Genomic DNA, 16,276 nt, shown 5'->3' on the forward strand with positions numbered 1-16,276 from the left:
GCAAGTTAAAACATTTAAGGTATCTTGATCTCAGTGAAAATTGGGGCATAGAGACTTTGCCAAGTTCCATAACCACACTGTAAAATTTGCTGACCTTAAAACTCAATGGATGTGGGTCTCTTAAAGAATTGCCAAGTGATTTTAAGAAATTGGTCAGTCTTAGACATCTTGAACTTGACAAATGCGATGCTTTGAGTTGCATGCCTAATGGATTGGGTGAGTTGACGTTTCTTTTGAAATTAACATTGTTTGTAGCAGAGTCAAATAGCCGATTGAATGAATTGCAAAGCCTAAACAATTTACGGGGAAAGTTAGAAGTTGTTGGACGTGGGGACTGCTCATCTGGCCGCATTTGTTTAAAAACTGTTGGGAAACGTGCAAGTTTTAAAAACTTTTCAAGGGATTTTGATTCATAGATCTTGATTCATCACATAGAGATAAGTTTTATGCAAAAATAAAAATATGATGTATCATTCAATTAATGGATTGAATACTTACATTAAAGGTCTGAGTAAACCTTTAAAACTTTCCTCTAAAGTGAATGTCCTCACTTATTGTAGATCCCTTAGGAAGATGCCTTCTCCTTGGATCTCCATCTTCTTGGTAATTATTTTGCCTTAGGAATCACTCATAAGCCTCCATGAATTACCTTGGAAAACTAGGCTTGTGGGAGCCTCTATTAGATGAGACCATAAACCCTAATTTTCTAGAGAGAGAAAATTTATTCATTTTTCCTTCTCATAAAAATCACCCACTCAAATATACATAGACCATGTATATTTATAGGCAACATAAAAATAAAGAAAAGGAAACAACAAATCCTTCTCCATCTCTAATTCATATGTCTCAAATCTAATATGATTCCAATATCAAGTTGGGCTATGAGTGAGAATCCATTGGGCCTATTATTTTATTGGCTACAATGAATTAATAATTGGCCCGGTCCATGGACCCAATTCAATTAATTCATAAATTAATTTCTACTCCACTAAAAGAAATTAATTGAACTCCAATTAAATAATAAATAACCTCTAAGTCAATATTGCACTTTGACCCCTCTATGCATAATTAGTTATCGGATAAATATAGCCATCAATCCGACTACTTAATTAATATATTTATTTTGGTACCTTTGATTATTTCTGGCTCGATCACAATAAAACATTTGTTTGACAAAAATAATAATTTAAATAAATAAATATATAATAAATCATTTTGTCTAAAAACACACGAAGGCCTTCAAATTTACTTTGTGATCAACCATAATCAATACAAAATAAATACAAGTAGCAATGATGCAAATATTGAAAATATAACCCTCTAACTATTAATTACATAACTACCCAAAGTGTCAGTCTAAGGATCCCGAAGAATCCGCCGAACAAATCAAAGTAATTATTAATTAATAAAAGAGTCTATACTTTTCTCATGCTTAAGAGTCAAATGCCATGACGGTGATAGGGAGTAATTGCATACGACGGCTCTCGCAATATATCTCAACCTAACGCGGATCCAGTTCAAGTCTTAATTAATTATGAGTCCATCCATAATTACCGACTATGAACAATTTATAATTACTATTTATATATCATGCATTGATTGTCATCACATACATATATATAAATATTTCTTGTAATTAAATGGACACTATCAATTTCATAGTGAATCGAAACATAATACATTGAATTCACCAATTATATAAATCATAAATATTTCAGATATGTCAGGAACATATATCACTACAATCCAGATAGGAATTTGCTATGCCAGGGCATATAAATCCCAACAGCTCCCACTTGCCCTCATAGCCAATTCAAATTGCACCTAACTCCAATGTTATCCAGATGATGATCAAAATTATTGATCAATGACACCTTTGATAATGGATCAACAAAGTTGTGTTCCAATGCAATGTTCTAACTACAAGTGCATTTTCTTGCCGGACAATATCATGTAGAACATGATACTTCCTCTCAGTGTATCTTGTTCCTCTATGGAACCTTGGGTCATTGGTTTAGACTACTTCTGCACTATTGTCACAACATAGTTCAATAGGCAGGCTAGTATACTCCACAACCTCTAAATCAGTGAGATCAAACTAATAGGCTTCCTTTGCCGCCTTTAAGGCTGCAATATATTCCACCTACAGGTTTGAGTCAGCAGTTGAAATCTGCTTAACAATCTACCAACTGATCTCCCTTCCACTAAGTGAACTTACACTGAGTCATGAACCTCATAGTATCTACTTCTGATTGAAAATCAGAACTAGCATACCTGACTAGGACCATATCATCACATCCATAAATGAATATGATATCATTGGTTCTCCTTAGGTACTTAATGATATTTTTCACAATAGACCAGTTGTCAAGTCCAGTATTGGACTGATCTCTACTGACTATCCCTACAATGTAGCGGATGTCCTGTTTGGTATAGACCATGGCATATATGAGACTCTCATATGCCGAAACATATTGTTCCAGTCTCATTTGCTCAATCTCCTTTGATAGTCTTGAAAAACTACTTACTAGAGAGAGCCATCCATATCAATAAAGCAAGAACTCATTCTTTGAGTTATGCATACCAAACTTGGTCAAAACTTTATCAATGTAGGATTATTAAGATAAGCCTATTTTCCTTTTAACCTGATCTTGCAAAAGCTTGATCCTAGGAATATAGCTTACATCTTAAAAATCCTTCATTTAAAAGTAATTGAACAACTACCTTTTTATTGATGACACAACTTCCACATCATTCTAAATGAGTAGGATGTCATCAATATATATAGAATTAGAAAAATAATGACATTCCCTTGCACACTCATGATTTATTCACTAAGAAATCTTCTGGTATCTTTTTGTAGATTAACTTGCCTTCCATAGGAATCACCCTACTAGAAAGTTCTACAAGATCCCAGAATTTATTAGAATACATCGATTCCAACTCTGATTTCATAGTAACTCACCAAAACGATCTGTATCCACATCGGTTCACGCTTCCGTGTAGCTTACTGGGTCCAACTCATGTTTAACAGGGATGTCCATAATGGTCTCACCTAAAAACATGATTCTGTCGAATTGGATGATAATCCTCCCACTACATCAATGTACCGATGCAAGAATCTGTGTAGTAGATGATGCTAACGCATCAATAGGGAATTCATATATTATTCTCAATCTCTATAATAAGTGTGTTCACATGTGGTACATCTGGTACTCATACCAAATTCTCTAACATTATGCTACTAGGTATGTGATTCATAATATGATTCTCCTATAGATAAACAGTGAGTGAAAACAATTAACTTTTATCTTTGAGATCATAAAATAATCCATCCTAGTGACATTTAGAGTAGCTATCAAATCTAGCATGCCTATGATCTGCTTCCAACTTACTTGTCCATATCAAGCGCACATGTGCAAGACTACCCCATATGTGCATATGATTCAAACTAATATTTAGTAAAAAAACATAGCTCAACGGTATCCTTGAGACAGACTAAGATGGAATGCAGTTCATAATGCGCATCGATGTCATTAACGCTAAACTCTTAAATGAAAGAGATAATGTAGCATAGCTGATCATAGATCTACCCATGTTAAGTGGAATTCTGTTATTCCTATTTGACACCTAAATACATTTAGCGTCAATTGCGGAAAACTGGTACATAATACCCTCATTGACCATATAGTCTTTGCACTATCCCAAGAAATACTCATATCCTCGATCAGATCGAAGTGTCTTGACAAGTTTACCTAATATGTGTTCCACATCAGTCTTAACCTTCTCAGAAAATACCAAGAGTTTAAGACTTGTGTTGCATCAGATAAACTTATCCAAAACGTGAGTAATCTTGCTTGGATGTTCATAAGACCACACATGTCAGTGTGTACCGACTCCAATTGTCCTTTATGTCTATTTCATCTGGCTGATTAAGCCCTAAGAGTTATCTATCCTTCAAAACAGGGTTCACAAGTTTGGTTTAGGCTCCCCTGCCTCACTAGGTAATTAACCTTCTTCGACCAATCTTTGAATCTTATTTTGATTGATAACAACCCAAAAATAGACATTAAAAATACAATGAGTCAGGAATAACAAATTTTCTCTTAACATTCAATCTAGAAGATGCAACATTAGTTTCTACATCCTGCAAATCTTAAGAGTTTGTGATTATAGTATATTAACCATCTTTCAATACACCAGAAGTAATCGCATATCTATTCAATTTTATAAAACCAATTTTACAAAATAACAACACAGTTTTTATAAACCACAAGTGAAACAAGAATAAGATAGCGTCTAACTTCTGTGCATAAAAATAGTTCTCTAATACTAATATCCTCATACTCTCTATTTTCAGATGTAATACTCCCACTGACTTAACTACAACCTTGACATCAGGTTAAGTACAAATATATTCCATATCATCGAGGCTTCTGGAATCCTGAAATCCTTACAATAAATTGCAAACATGTTTAGTGGCTCCAGAATCTATCCATCAGGAATTAATAGACACAACCACATAACATGGCTCAATGATTAAATATATATTTTCCTATGCCACGTCATTGCTTAAACAGTTCGTCCTTTAGTGTTTTAGTTAGCGACAAAAGAAACAGTTTTCTTCGCCCTCAACATACACTGCCTTATTCCCTTTAACCTTTTTGAATACCCATGTTTTGTGCTAGTCTAGTCCTATTATCATCCTTCTTCTTTGCTTTGCCCGTCCACTTGGGCCTAGAAGAAGATGGTATAGACTAGGTTAGATTGATAGGAACGCCCATACTCTTGATTATCCCTTCATCTGTTACCAATTCTATAAGAATATCAGCGAGTGTGAACTCAAACTGATTCCTTATTTAGTTCACTCTAACAGAGTCGAATGAGTTTGGTAACAAGGCAATAATCATGTCAACTTGAAACTTACCACCCAAGTCAGCCTTATTGATCTCCAGCTAATTTTTAAATAATAAACAATCATTTTCCAAAATTTGATTTCAAACTGGAGTTCATGAGGCTATCTTGATGGTATTTAAATTTGACACAGTACTTAGGCATATGCTCTATCTAATCTCACCAAAATATCTCATTGACATTTAATATGATGCTTGAAGAAAATAAAATAATACAAATGTTAGCTTTGAAGTATATTCGAGCTAAACTCTAGAATATTGCACCAAGTCATATCATTTGCCTTATCTAATTTATTAAAAGCATTAATGTCAAATTTGGTATCTCAAAGTAAAAGAGATAGGTATATGAGTAATAAACACATTTTGTACCCTTACGTTGTGAATAAAATATCTAAGTTCATTTTCCAGTCATTATAAATAAGGTCCAATCTCATAGAATATGTAAGCAAGCAGATAAACTGGAGTAGACATAATTAATCTGAATATAAATACATTCATACAATATGCAAGGTGAACTATTAATAATGTCATGCATATTTAAAATTAAAATGAGTTTGTTAACCACATAATACAATAACTCTCAATCGAACAAGAGATCATTATCATTATTGGTGAACAATCCCTTTTAATTAATGCGGGTCCCTCAACTCTGTAGCATAATAAATCAACTAATCAATATGTCAATAACTTATCCTGTTGGAGGAGTTCATTATTACTATTATTGAGATTCATTTGCTATTAAGCGAGCACTTCCATTAAAATAATAATATGTGGGTCCCTTAACCACTGAATGAAAAATTGAATAACCAATACGCCAATAACTTATTCAGTTGGCGAAGTTCATTATTGCTATTGGCGGGCAAATCCCATCATTTCCATATTTCTTAAGACAATGCCTTGTCTATCATATGAAATGATTCCCGATTTAATTTAGCCTTTCTAAAATCACCTAGTATAGACCACTTCGTTGGGAAGCTAACACTATTGATTTTAGATTGAGTGTATAACGTTATTAAAACTCTAACGAAAAATTAAACATTAAATATGTTGTCATTATAATCTAGACTCTTTAAATCATGCGTAGGGCCTTATTTTTAAAGATCTAATTACAATGAACATTTAATATTTGTATTTTCATGAGACAACCATTCTTGTAATATTAAGACTCTTCAAATCATGCGTGGGGCCTTATTTTTGAAGATCTAATTACAATGGTGTTAATAACAAAGGCCATGGGGCAATGTATAAAAATCCCCGCTCCCACTCAATTTTTGATCATTCATAATTAGGGTTTTCATTTTATTCATTTACATGATATAATGCATGCAAAACGTCTTGATTTTAATCCAATTAAATTTAGAAAATATTTGGACTTTAAACGATTCACTAATACTTAATTTGAAGCACACTTTAAAAATAATTTTTCTGTTTCCCAATAAATGCCCTCAAATTAATTAGCAATCTAATCCAATTTATCTTCATAATTTAATTAATATAAATCAAGCCATTTAATTAAAAATCATGGATCCAATGCATGAACAATTATAACAACTATTAAATTATTCCATGCATCAAATAATAGACAGAAGCAATATAAATGGCCAATGGATTCAGCTTTTAACATTTAAAAACTATTCTTGCTGTACGGGCATCCTTCAACTGTCTGTAAACACCCATAGGAAGCTTGTACGCGTCAGGAGAAGCAAAACGCCTCTTGAAACGAGCCCGGAGGACCCCACACGCGCTGGCACGCGCCTAGGGCAAGCTGCACGTGCTCCCACGAGCTCCCACGTGCCAGCACGCGCCTGGGGCGCGTGGAATGCACACTCACGCGCTCCCACGCGCCTGGGGCGCGTGGGACGCGCCTCCACGCGCCTTCACGCGCGTGGAGGTCAAGCTACCTTGGCTGGCGCGTGCAATGCACGCGCCAGAATGTGCACTCTCCTGGCGCGTGTGGAACACGCGCCAGGCTTACCATCTTGACGCCACACCTGATCCGGGCTACCTCCGACGCCCCTTCTCGCCGCCGGCGAAGCTCCGGCCACCGGAAAAACGCCGAAAAAATTCCAAAAAATCCGGAAAAATCCCAGAAAATTAAATTTAGCCTCAAAAAATTCCCAAAAAATTCCAGAAAAGCATAATTTAACCCTTTCGGACCCTCTTGAAGCTTCATAGCATCCTTTGATGAATATTACATGGCTTTAATAAATACTTACAATTTGAAATACAATGGAAAAAATTAAATTACATCATTGAATTTTCAAACGGCTAAAACAAAGCCTTAATTACATTCATCCAAAAATAAAATTACATTCTATATACCTATAAGCTTCATCCATGGCCCAAACACACATCATCATCCAATCACAATTATACATACATCAACATGTATTAATATATATCAACATAATAAATCATACATCAACATATATCAATAATTATATATATGTTTATATAATTTGGATCCATGAATATGATTTTTATAAACACATGTTCTCTAGTAATGAATCAAACCATGTGCTCTGATACCACTGTTGGGAAACGTGCAAGTTTTAAAAACTTTTCGAGGGATTTTGATTCATAGATCTTGATTCATCACATAGAGACAAGTTTTATGCAAAAATAAAAATATGATGTATCATTCAATTAATGGATTGAATACTTACATCAAAGGTCTGAGTAAACCTTTAAAACTTTCCTCTAAAGTGAATGTTCTCACTTATTGTAGATCCCTTAGCAAGATGCCTTCTCCTTGGATCTCCATCTTCTTGGTAATTATTTTGCCTTAGGAATCACTCATAAGCCTCCATGAATTACCTTGGAAAACTAGGCTTGTGGGAGCCTCTATTAGATGAGACCATAAACCCTAATTTTCTAGAGAGAGAAAATTTATTCCTTTTTCCTTCTCATATAAATCACCCACTCAAATATACATAGACCATGTATATTTATAGGCAACATAAAAATAAAGAAAAGGAAACAACAAATCCTTCTCCATCTCTAATTCATATGTCTCAAATCTAATATGATTCCAATATCAAGTTGGGCTATGAGTGAGAATCCATTGGGCCAATTATTTTATTGGCTACAATGAATTAATAATTGGCCCGGTCCATGGACCCAATTCAATTAATTCATAAATTAATTTCTACTCCACTAAAAGAAATTAATTGAACTCCAATTAAATAATAAATAACCTCTAAGTCAATATTGCACTTTGACCCCTCTATGAATAATTAGTTATCGGATAAATATAGCTATCAATCCGACTACTTAATTAATTTATTTATTTTGGTACCTTTGATTATTTCTGGCTCGATCACAATAAAACATTTGTTTGACAAAAATAATAATTTAAATAAATAAATATATAATAAATCATTTTGTCTAAAAACACACGAAGGCCTTTGAATTTACTTTGTGATCAACCATAATCAATACAAAATAAATACAAGTAGCAATGATGCAAATATTGAAAATATAACCCTCTAACTATTAATTACATAACTACCCAAAGTGTCGGTCTAAGGATCCCGAAGAATCCGCCGAACAAATCAAAGTAATTATTAATTAATAAAAGAGTCTATACTTTTCTCATGCTTAAGAGTCAAATGCCATGACGGTGATAGGGAGTAATTGCATACGACGGCTCTCGCAATATATCTCAACCTAACGCGGATCCAGTTCAAGTCTTAATTAATTATGAGTCCATCCATAATTACCGACTATGAACAATTTATAATTACTATTTATATATCATGCATTGATTGTCATCACATACATATATATAAATATTTCTTGTAATTAAATGGACACTATCAATTTCATAGTGAATCGAAACATAATACATTGAATTCACCAATTATATAAATCATAAATATTTCAGATATGTCAGGAACATATGTCACTACAATCCAGATAGGAATTTGCTATGCCAGGGCATATAAATCCCAACAAAAACAACATCGACAAATGGCCTAAGCTAGACATTAGAGTTTCCATCGTGGAGAAGGGAAGGAGATCTTGAGGAGGGGTTATTGTTGGAAGGCCTACGTCCACATCTGAATCTAAAGAAGCTGAAATTATTTAATTATTCGAGAGTGAGTTTCCCAAGTTGGATGATGGTTGACAAAATTGGGTTATCCCTCCCAAATCTAATCAGAATTGATATACAAGGCTGTAACGGATGGAAACATCTTCCACCATTTGAGCAACTTCCTTCTCTCCAATTTCTTCGGGTAGAATACTTGTTATCCCTAGAGTACATAGACGAAGAGAACTCGCAACACCAACATCAAAATTCTTGCTTCTCTTCTTTACCCTCCTCATCCAGTGGAGCAGCAACAAGAAGAAGAGAAGCAACACCAGTATCAATATTCTTCCCATCCCTGAAAGAACTCGAATTGGTTACCTTGCTTAAACTGAAAGGATGGTGGAGGAGTACTACTGAAGCAGAAGAAGAAGCAACAGCAACCACAACTTCTTCACCAGCCCAACAGCAATATCATCAGCTCCCATCATTTCATTCTCTTTCCAAATTAACCATCAGTTCCTGCCTAATTTTGGCATCAGTGCCTCTTCTGCAACCATGTCTTGAAACACTAGATCTCATTGCGGTCAACAAGAATCTAGTACAACAGTTAATGATGATGGTGTCTCCAACAACTATCGCAACGTCGTCCTCTTCATCTTCTTTGCTTCTTCCTCTTCCCAATTTAAAGTCTCTGTCTTTAACATTCATTGAGGATCTAGTTACTCTGCCCGAGGATTCGTTTCGAAGCCTCACTTCTCTCCAGAAGCTTGAGATTTGTTATTGTGGAAGACTAACCTCTCTGTCAGGAACACTGCGACATCTCACCGCACTCAATTCCTTGTCTATCCGCCACTGCTGTGGGCTTGATCTGTTAGATGATGATGACGGCATGCAATTTCAAGGCCTCGAGAGCCTGACGTATCTCCATATTGAAGCTCTTCCACAGCTGGTATCTCTTCCTGTGGGGCTTCAACATGTTACGACTCTGTAAAAACTCTACATTTTTCCATGCCTTAAAGTTTTATCTGATAGATGCCAGAAAGAAACAGGGAAAGATTGGCCCAAGATTGCTCACATCCCAATTGTTTCTCTTGATCCATATCCTCGTTTTTCGGTAAGACCATATAACTTCATCTTATTCTTCTCTCTTCTTGTTCATTGTCTCTTTCTTTATTTAAGTTCAATTGTTTGTTTTATGGGACAGATAGACAAATTTGAATTTGAATTGGATTTGCAATCAGACAGTGATGGGCTACAATGACGAGTCATTGTAATAAGTAAACAAGATAGCACATTTCATTCTACAAATTGCAACTACAACAACTTAGTAAATATCCTCTCTCTAGTCTCTCGTCTTTGTACTTCTTTCTTCCTCTTCTCCTTTTGTTATTGTTAATGTAATACTCTTTAACAGTGAATAAAATTATACCAAGTTTGAATAGAAATATTATAATTTTTTTTGTTGATTTTATTTTTTCCTTTTGATCTTAACAGGGAATGTCCGCATGTGTTATGGGGTATGGGGTACATTTGTTTTAGTCTTCTTCTTTTTCCTGTCCATGTGTTTAATTTCGAAGGTGAGACATTTTATTAGCTTAATTATTTTGTGACTTTTATAAACCAATTTGTGATTTTTTTTTTTTTTTTTTTTTTCATACTCCGATAACTTTATAATTTTAAAAACAAAATTCCATCTTTCAAAATGAAAAATGGAACTATCCATTTCTCTTAATTGTTGGGAAAAGATTGTGCAAAATTAGAGAGATAATAATTAGGATAACTGATTAAAGGCAAGGAGTAATACACTTGGAACAATATTCGCTCTAGTTTTCCTGGTATGTATTAGGTTATGACAAATTTACCTATAGATATAATGAAACTAGCTAGGTCCATAGACTGTGCCTACAGGCATTATGCACTAACAAAAACATAACATAATACTGATTAGAATAATTAAAAGATTTTTATGTACTTGCCATTTAATAATTTCTTCTTAATTTATACCTGAACTCACCATATCAACATGTAAAGGTGCATAGATAGCCTTTACTTTTTTTTTCCCCTCCAGGATTAAATGGTGTCTCCCACCCCTGCACGGTTTTGTTTTTGAGTTTTGCCCCAAAAGGCCTCATATTAATTGAAGTGACACACCTACATTTAAGTAGGGATGTCAATTTTTACCGCCCCGCTGGGGCTCCGCCCCGTCCCGCCCCGTTAATAACGGATATGGGAACACTTTTTATACCGTTGGGGCGGGTATGGATACAAATTTTATACCCGTCGCGAGTCATGGGGTGGGTAAAGGTTCAGTATACATATCCTGGGGGCCCGCCCCGCCCCGTTCCGCTAAGCATATAACTATATTTAATATATATATATATATATATATATATATATATATATACAATATTAATAACTTATTTTAGCGACTTACCCAGATATCCATCTCTTACAATCCTAATTTGGGATGTAAATTTGATATTAAATATGCTTTTGTTTTGGTTATGGTGGACGTTGGAGTTTAGAACTTCTTGTGATTTGGTTATATTAAACTTTTATTTTTGTTTGTTATGTTCTCTGAATTATGGCATGTGCATGTTATTTTTTTTATTTTTGTTGAGATAATAATTTCATTTATGTTGTGTCATTCCCAGGATTTCCGCATATAAATAGCAGGAGCTTAAGTTCTAAAAAGTGGGAGAAAAAAATTTAGTAGGGCGGGCACGGGGGCACAGTATTCCCTAATGGGACGGGGCTGGACATAAAAATTCAACCCGTTGCGGGTCTCGGGGCAGGCATGGACTTGACAAAAATTAAAAGGGGCGGTGCGGAATTTAGGGAAACCCGCTCTAAACCCACCCCGTTGCCATCCCTACATATAAGCACTTCACCTTTCCTTTACCCAGGCGATGTGGGACTATGCACCCGTAGCTCGCCAGTGTGGTAGCCTGATAGTGTCTCGCACCCGCCCACGGCACACCCGCCTACAAGGTCATCACAATCCGCTTTGGGCCTGAGCTAAATTGAATAAAATGAGTTGTTGTTTACTGTGGATATTGATATTTGGACATTTTCTGCTTCTAGAGCATCATTATTGTTTTCTATGAAGCTTGAATGCTTAGCTGAAATGTTTTTCACATGTAGGTTCTTGGAGCTTGGGGGGAGGGGAAGGTAAGGCCAAAAAACAAAAGACAAACAGAGGCAGCATGAGGTGCAAGGGGAATGTGAGCCTATGTCTATATATTAACAAACGCTGGTTTATCAAGAGTACGAAAGAAAAGCAGTTTGAATTGCCACAAATGTTTGCTACTTAGTTTCTTCCACTCCAAAAGTTACTATAGTTGGCTTTCAACATATATATTAACAAACGCTGGTTTATCAAGAGTACGCAAGAAAAGCAGTTTGAATTGCCACAAATGTTTGCTACTTAGTTTCTTCCACTCCAAAAGTTACTATAGTTGGCTTTCAACATATATTTCTGTGGCTATTTACTACTGGAGACTTATTGTCCCTATTGGTACTAGTGATTAAGGTAGCAATTCCGCTACATATTTTGTCATCCATTTTTCTGCTGCATATGTTGTAGGAGAGAAGCAATGGGCTTCTCTGTGGAGCAAGGATATTCAATCCAGAGAGGCAATATAAGCTGTGGGCAATAGCAAACAACTCTGGGATGATTACTGGTAAGAAATTTTACTAATGAACGGACTTTTAAATTGTGCTTTACAACTAACTATTTGGGTTGTCTAGTCCATGAGCCTTCATTTATGTTTGTTTGGTCAGGGCGGTAATATGTTCTTTCAGCCCATTTCAGAAAGGCTAGAGAAGTGCATCCAAACCCAAGAATGGTTGGCCAAGAATGGGAATGCTATTTTGTGCCTCAGAAACTTCATAGGTAAGCTGTCAGCAACTATTTTTTTTTTTTTTCCTGGGTAGCTGTCAGCAATTATTATTTGGTTCTTTTATTTGTAATGTGCACTAAGTTCTAAATCTGCCTTCATATTTTTACTGTCATTTGACAATTTAATGCTCATTCACATGGTGTTCCATTAACAAGGTTGTCAACATTCGCATTCTTGTTTCCTTATTGTATGCTACTGCAATCTCTGGACAGGTTTTATAGCAAGTTGACGTTGAAAATTACTTGATTATTGATGTCCTATTTTCTTCCTTGCAAATTCAGTGAATGCTGCATTACTTGTGAATAATAAAATTAGGTACAAAAAATGTGCTTAGTTTCACTACATTCCATAAAGTCATTAACACAATTCATTTGCCATGGAAGCTCATGCTGGATGCATTTTGGTAAAACAAAAAGTATTGGGCTTAATGTTGGTATATGTTGTAAGACTATCTGTAAAAACCATGTGAAAAATCTTTTTTGTTTCATAGTTGATACTCACACACACATGCCTCCAAGGAGGCTTGAACCCTTGACCTTATTTTGGAAAGTAAGAGCCTGATACCGCTAGGCTACTGGCCTGTTGGTATGTGAAAAATCTTTATTCATCTCTCTATATCTTTCCACTAGTATCCTTTTCAAATAGCTTCCATTGTAGAACTCCCCGATGTAAATTCAAATTGATTGTTCAACATTATAGTTTCACATCTAACTTGTTGGTTAATCTGTTTCAAATTTTCATAGTATGACTCATAATTTAATCCTACCATAGTTTCTTCAACTTTAAATATCACCTTTACTTTCTTATATGGGTATTGAAATACTTCTAGGCTGCTAATTTGGCACTTTTTTATGAACAATTTTGTCAACCAAGACTTGCTATCATCACCTGAACACTTCCAAGTCTCGATAGAGATGCCATCTTGTTCTAATTTCTAAACTGCTTCATATTTTCCATATTGTTTTATTTTGCACACCTAATCCTTTTGCAATCTTCCTAAAATTACTATATTTTTCTAACCTAAGCCTTTTGTATGATTTTGAATTACAACTTCTTAAGATTACGCATGCCTCCAAATGTCACTAAATTATATGATATTGCTTTATACAGTTGAGTAAGTTATGGTAGGAACTAAAAGTGTGGTCTAGTTACAGCTGAGTTGGTTCTAGTGGAATATTTGATTTATGTGGTTGGGAGTTGCCTGTTTAGGAAACAGAACAAAGTACAAATTGGTTGTTACTGTAACTTTCAAGGTGGCAAAATAGTGTGTGAATTACGTATTTTGGTTTCTTATTGAAGCCGTTAGCTTATAGAAAGGGCGGTGGGGATTTTAATATCAAATCTTTCATGAACCCAATTTTTATTTATTTGATATGCTCGGATATGATCACATAATGACTCTTGTTGGTTTTATTTGGCGAGGATGTGATTGTGATAATAGATTGGCATCCTGGCAAAATTCTTACTGCAATCCTGTATGCAGTGTGAGGAGGCAGTAGAAACTTTTATATCAAGACTTAAAAAGAGCTGAATTTTGCTAAATAGTGTCTGTCATGGAGTACTTCAAAAGGATTGTTTGTCCTGGTGGAGCTGATATCGGCTCATATAATAGTAAATTTCGTAGATCAATTGATCTTTTTGAGAAAATTGCTCATTGAGCAAAGCCTGAAATTGATTGAAGTTTCTACAGTTTTTGTTATTTTGTATGCATTTTAATTTAGTGTTTGATTTCATATTCAAATATGAGACTCTCTATGGCTATGATTAGTTGTTCATTGTTCCTTTTCCCCTCTCCTCTCTGCTTTTATAAACTTCATTTTTTCCACTGCTAGTTTTAGGCACTTTAGGGTGTATATTCAGGTTGCAAGTCTTAGTTTTATAATTTTGCTTAGGTTTTGGTAAAACTTGGTTTAGGCTTTTTAGGGTGTACTCTCAGGTTGCACATCTCGGTTTTCATAAATTTTCCTTTAGATTTTGGTTAAAACTTGCTCCGTACAGCAGAACATGCTCTCTCTCCATGAGCAAAAAAATTGATTGGATAGATGAGGCGCCTTTTACATTGCGTTGACAAGTGTGAGAATGCAGTTTCAAGTCTGCTTGGTGCAAAATAATTCCAAAGTTCAGTTTTGTCTCGTCTTTTCTCCCATCATCACCCTGAATAAGGTAACCAGGCCTAGTTAATGTCCTGTTCGTGGTTTTATGTCCACACTTAATACTAGGTTTATTATCACTGAAAGATGGCGTTGAGAGAGACAAATATCATTATTACTTGCAAATATGGTTCTAATTCGTGGATGAGACTGCAGATTCAGACTCGATGGCTGTGTTTGCAATCAATCCCTAGCAAGGCAAGTAAATAACATGTAAAAGGTTACTTTTTATTTAGTAATGTACAAATTAATGGTTTTATGAGAATGGCAGAATATTTTACTCCCTTAAAATTCCCTCATCTAAATATCATTTCGAGAATGGCAATATTTTTGTTTTAAGAAGATGTCATCAGTATCTGAAAATGTTAATCTTTATTTTCTCAAGAATTCACTATGTTATATTTTACCTATCTCTATGCTTTAATACAAATTTTTCTTTGCAGAACATCTAAACCCACAGATTCACTGGCTCCAGTAGTGAGATTCAAATCTTTGTGAGTCCGTAAGACTTGAGAACTTGTGTGCACTGCATTGGATGTGGCATTAATTTGATGGATGTTATTAATATTTGGACATATTTCTGCTTCTAGATTGTATTATTATTGTATTGTTATGGATCTTGAATGCTTAGTTGAAATGATTTCAGAATACTATCATGGAGCATGTCGGTTCTTGGGGCTGGGTGAAGGGGAAAGTCAAGGCCAGAAAAGCCTAGCACAAATAAGGGCTGCACGGGACGAAAACTCAGAGGCAGCGCTGAGGTGCGAGGGGAACGTGAACCTACATGTAAATAAACGCTGGTCCATCAAGAATACATAAAAAAAAAATAAATAAATAAATAAAAACACTTCAAATTGTTGATTAAATTGAGAAGTGGTTCTTTCAAACCTGCAGCTATTATTTGTTCAGTTGAATAGTTGGATTTGAGAATTTTCAATTACTCGCATTTGATCAAAACTGTTATGTTTGGATATAGTTATTTGGATTTCATCAAAATTATACTTTGTGTTTAATTGACTCTTTATGAATACCAATATGCCATTCGAGATTGTATGAAATTGTCGAGTATTTGCACTGTAATATAACTTCTGAATATGTACGTATACACGGAGTACATCTTTTCAAGTCTAAAGCTTCTTAGCTCGCTCATTCCTCAGCCTAAACAAAACCCTGCTTTTGAATTCAGAAGACAGTGGTACTTTATGAACTACACAGAAGTACACCCCAATAATGTAGTTGCTACATATTATATAGTCTACAGTGTGGTACATTAAAAAG

The 16,276-nt window shown here is 35.0% G+C and overlaps 1 long non-coding RNA gene across 1 annotated transcript; it reads left to right on the forward strand.

The window, feature by feature from the left end:
- Positions 1-12,728: 12,728 nt before the first annotated feature.
- LOC132303796 (uncharacterized) lies at positions 12,729-16,039 on the forward strand. Its single transcript, XR_009481349.1, has 3 exons — positions 12,729-12,841; positions 15,442-15,492; positions 15,645-16,039. It is a non-coding gene; the product is annotated as an uncharacterized LOC132303796 (long non-coding RNA).
- Positions 16,040-16,276: the final 237 nt, after the last annotated feature.

This window comes from Cornus florida, unplaced genomic scaffold (genome assembly GCF_030987335.1).
Source record: "Cornus florida cultivar Cherokee Brave unplaced genomic scaffold, ASM3098733v1 CherokeeBrave_3.0.0_Hap2_Chr01, whole genome shotgun sequence".
NCBI lineage: Eukaryota > Viridiplantae > Streptophyta > Magnoliopsida > Cornales > Cornaceae > Cornus > Cornus florida.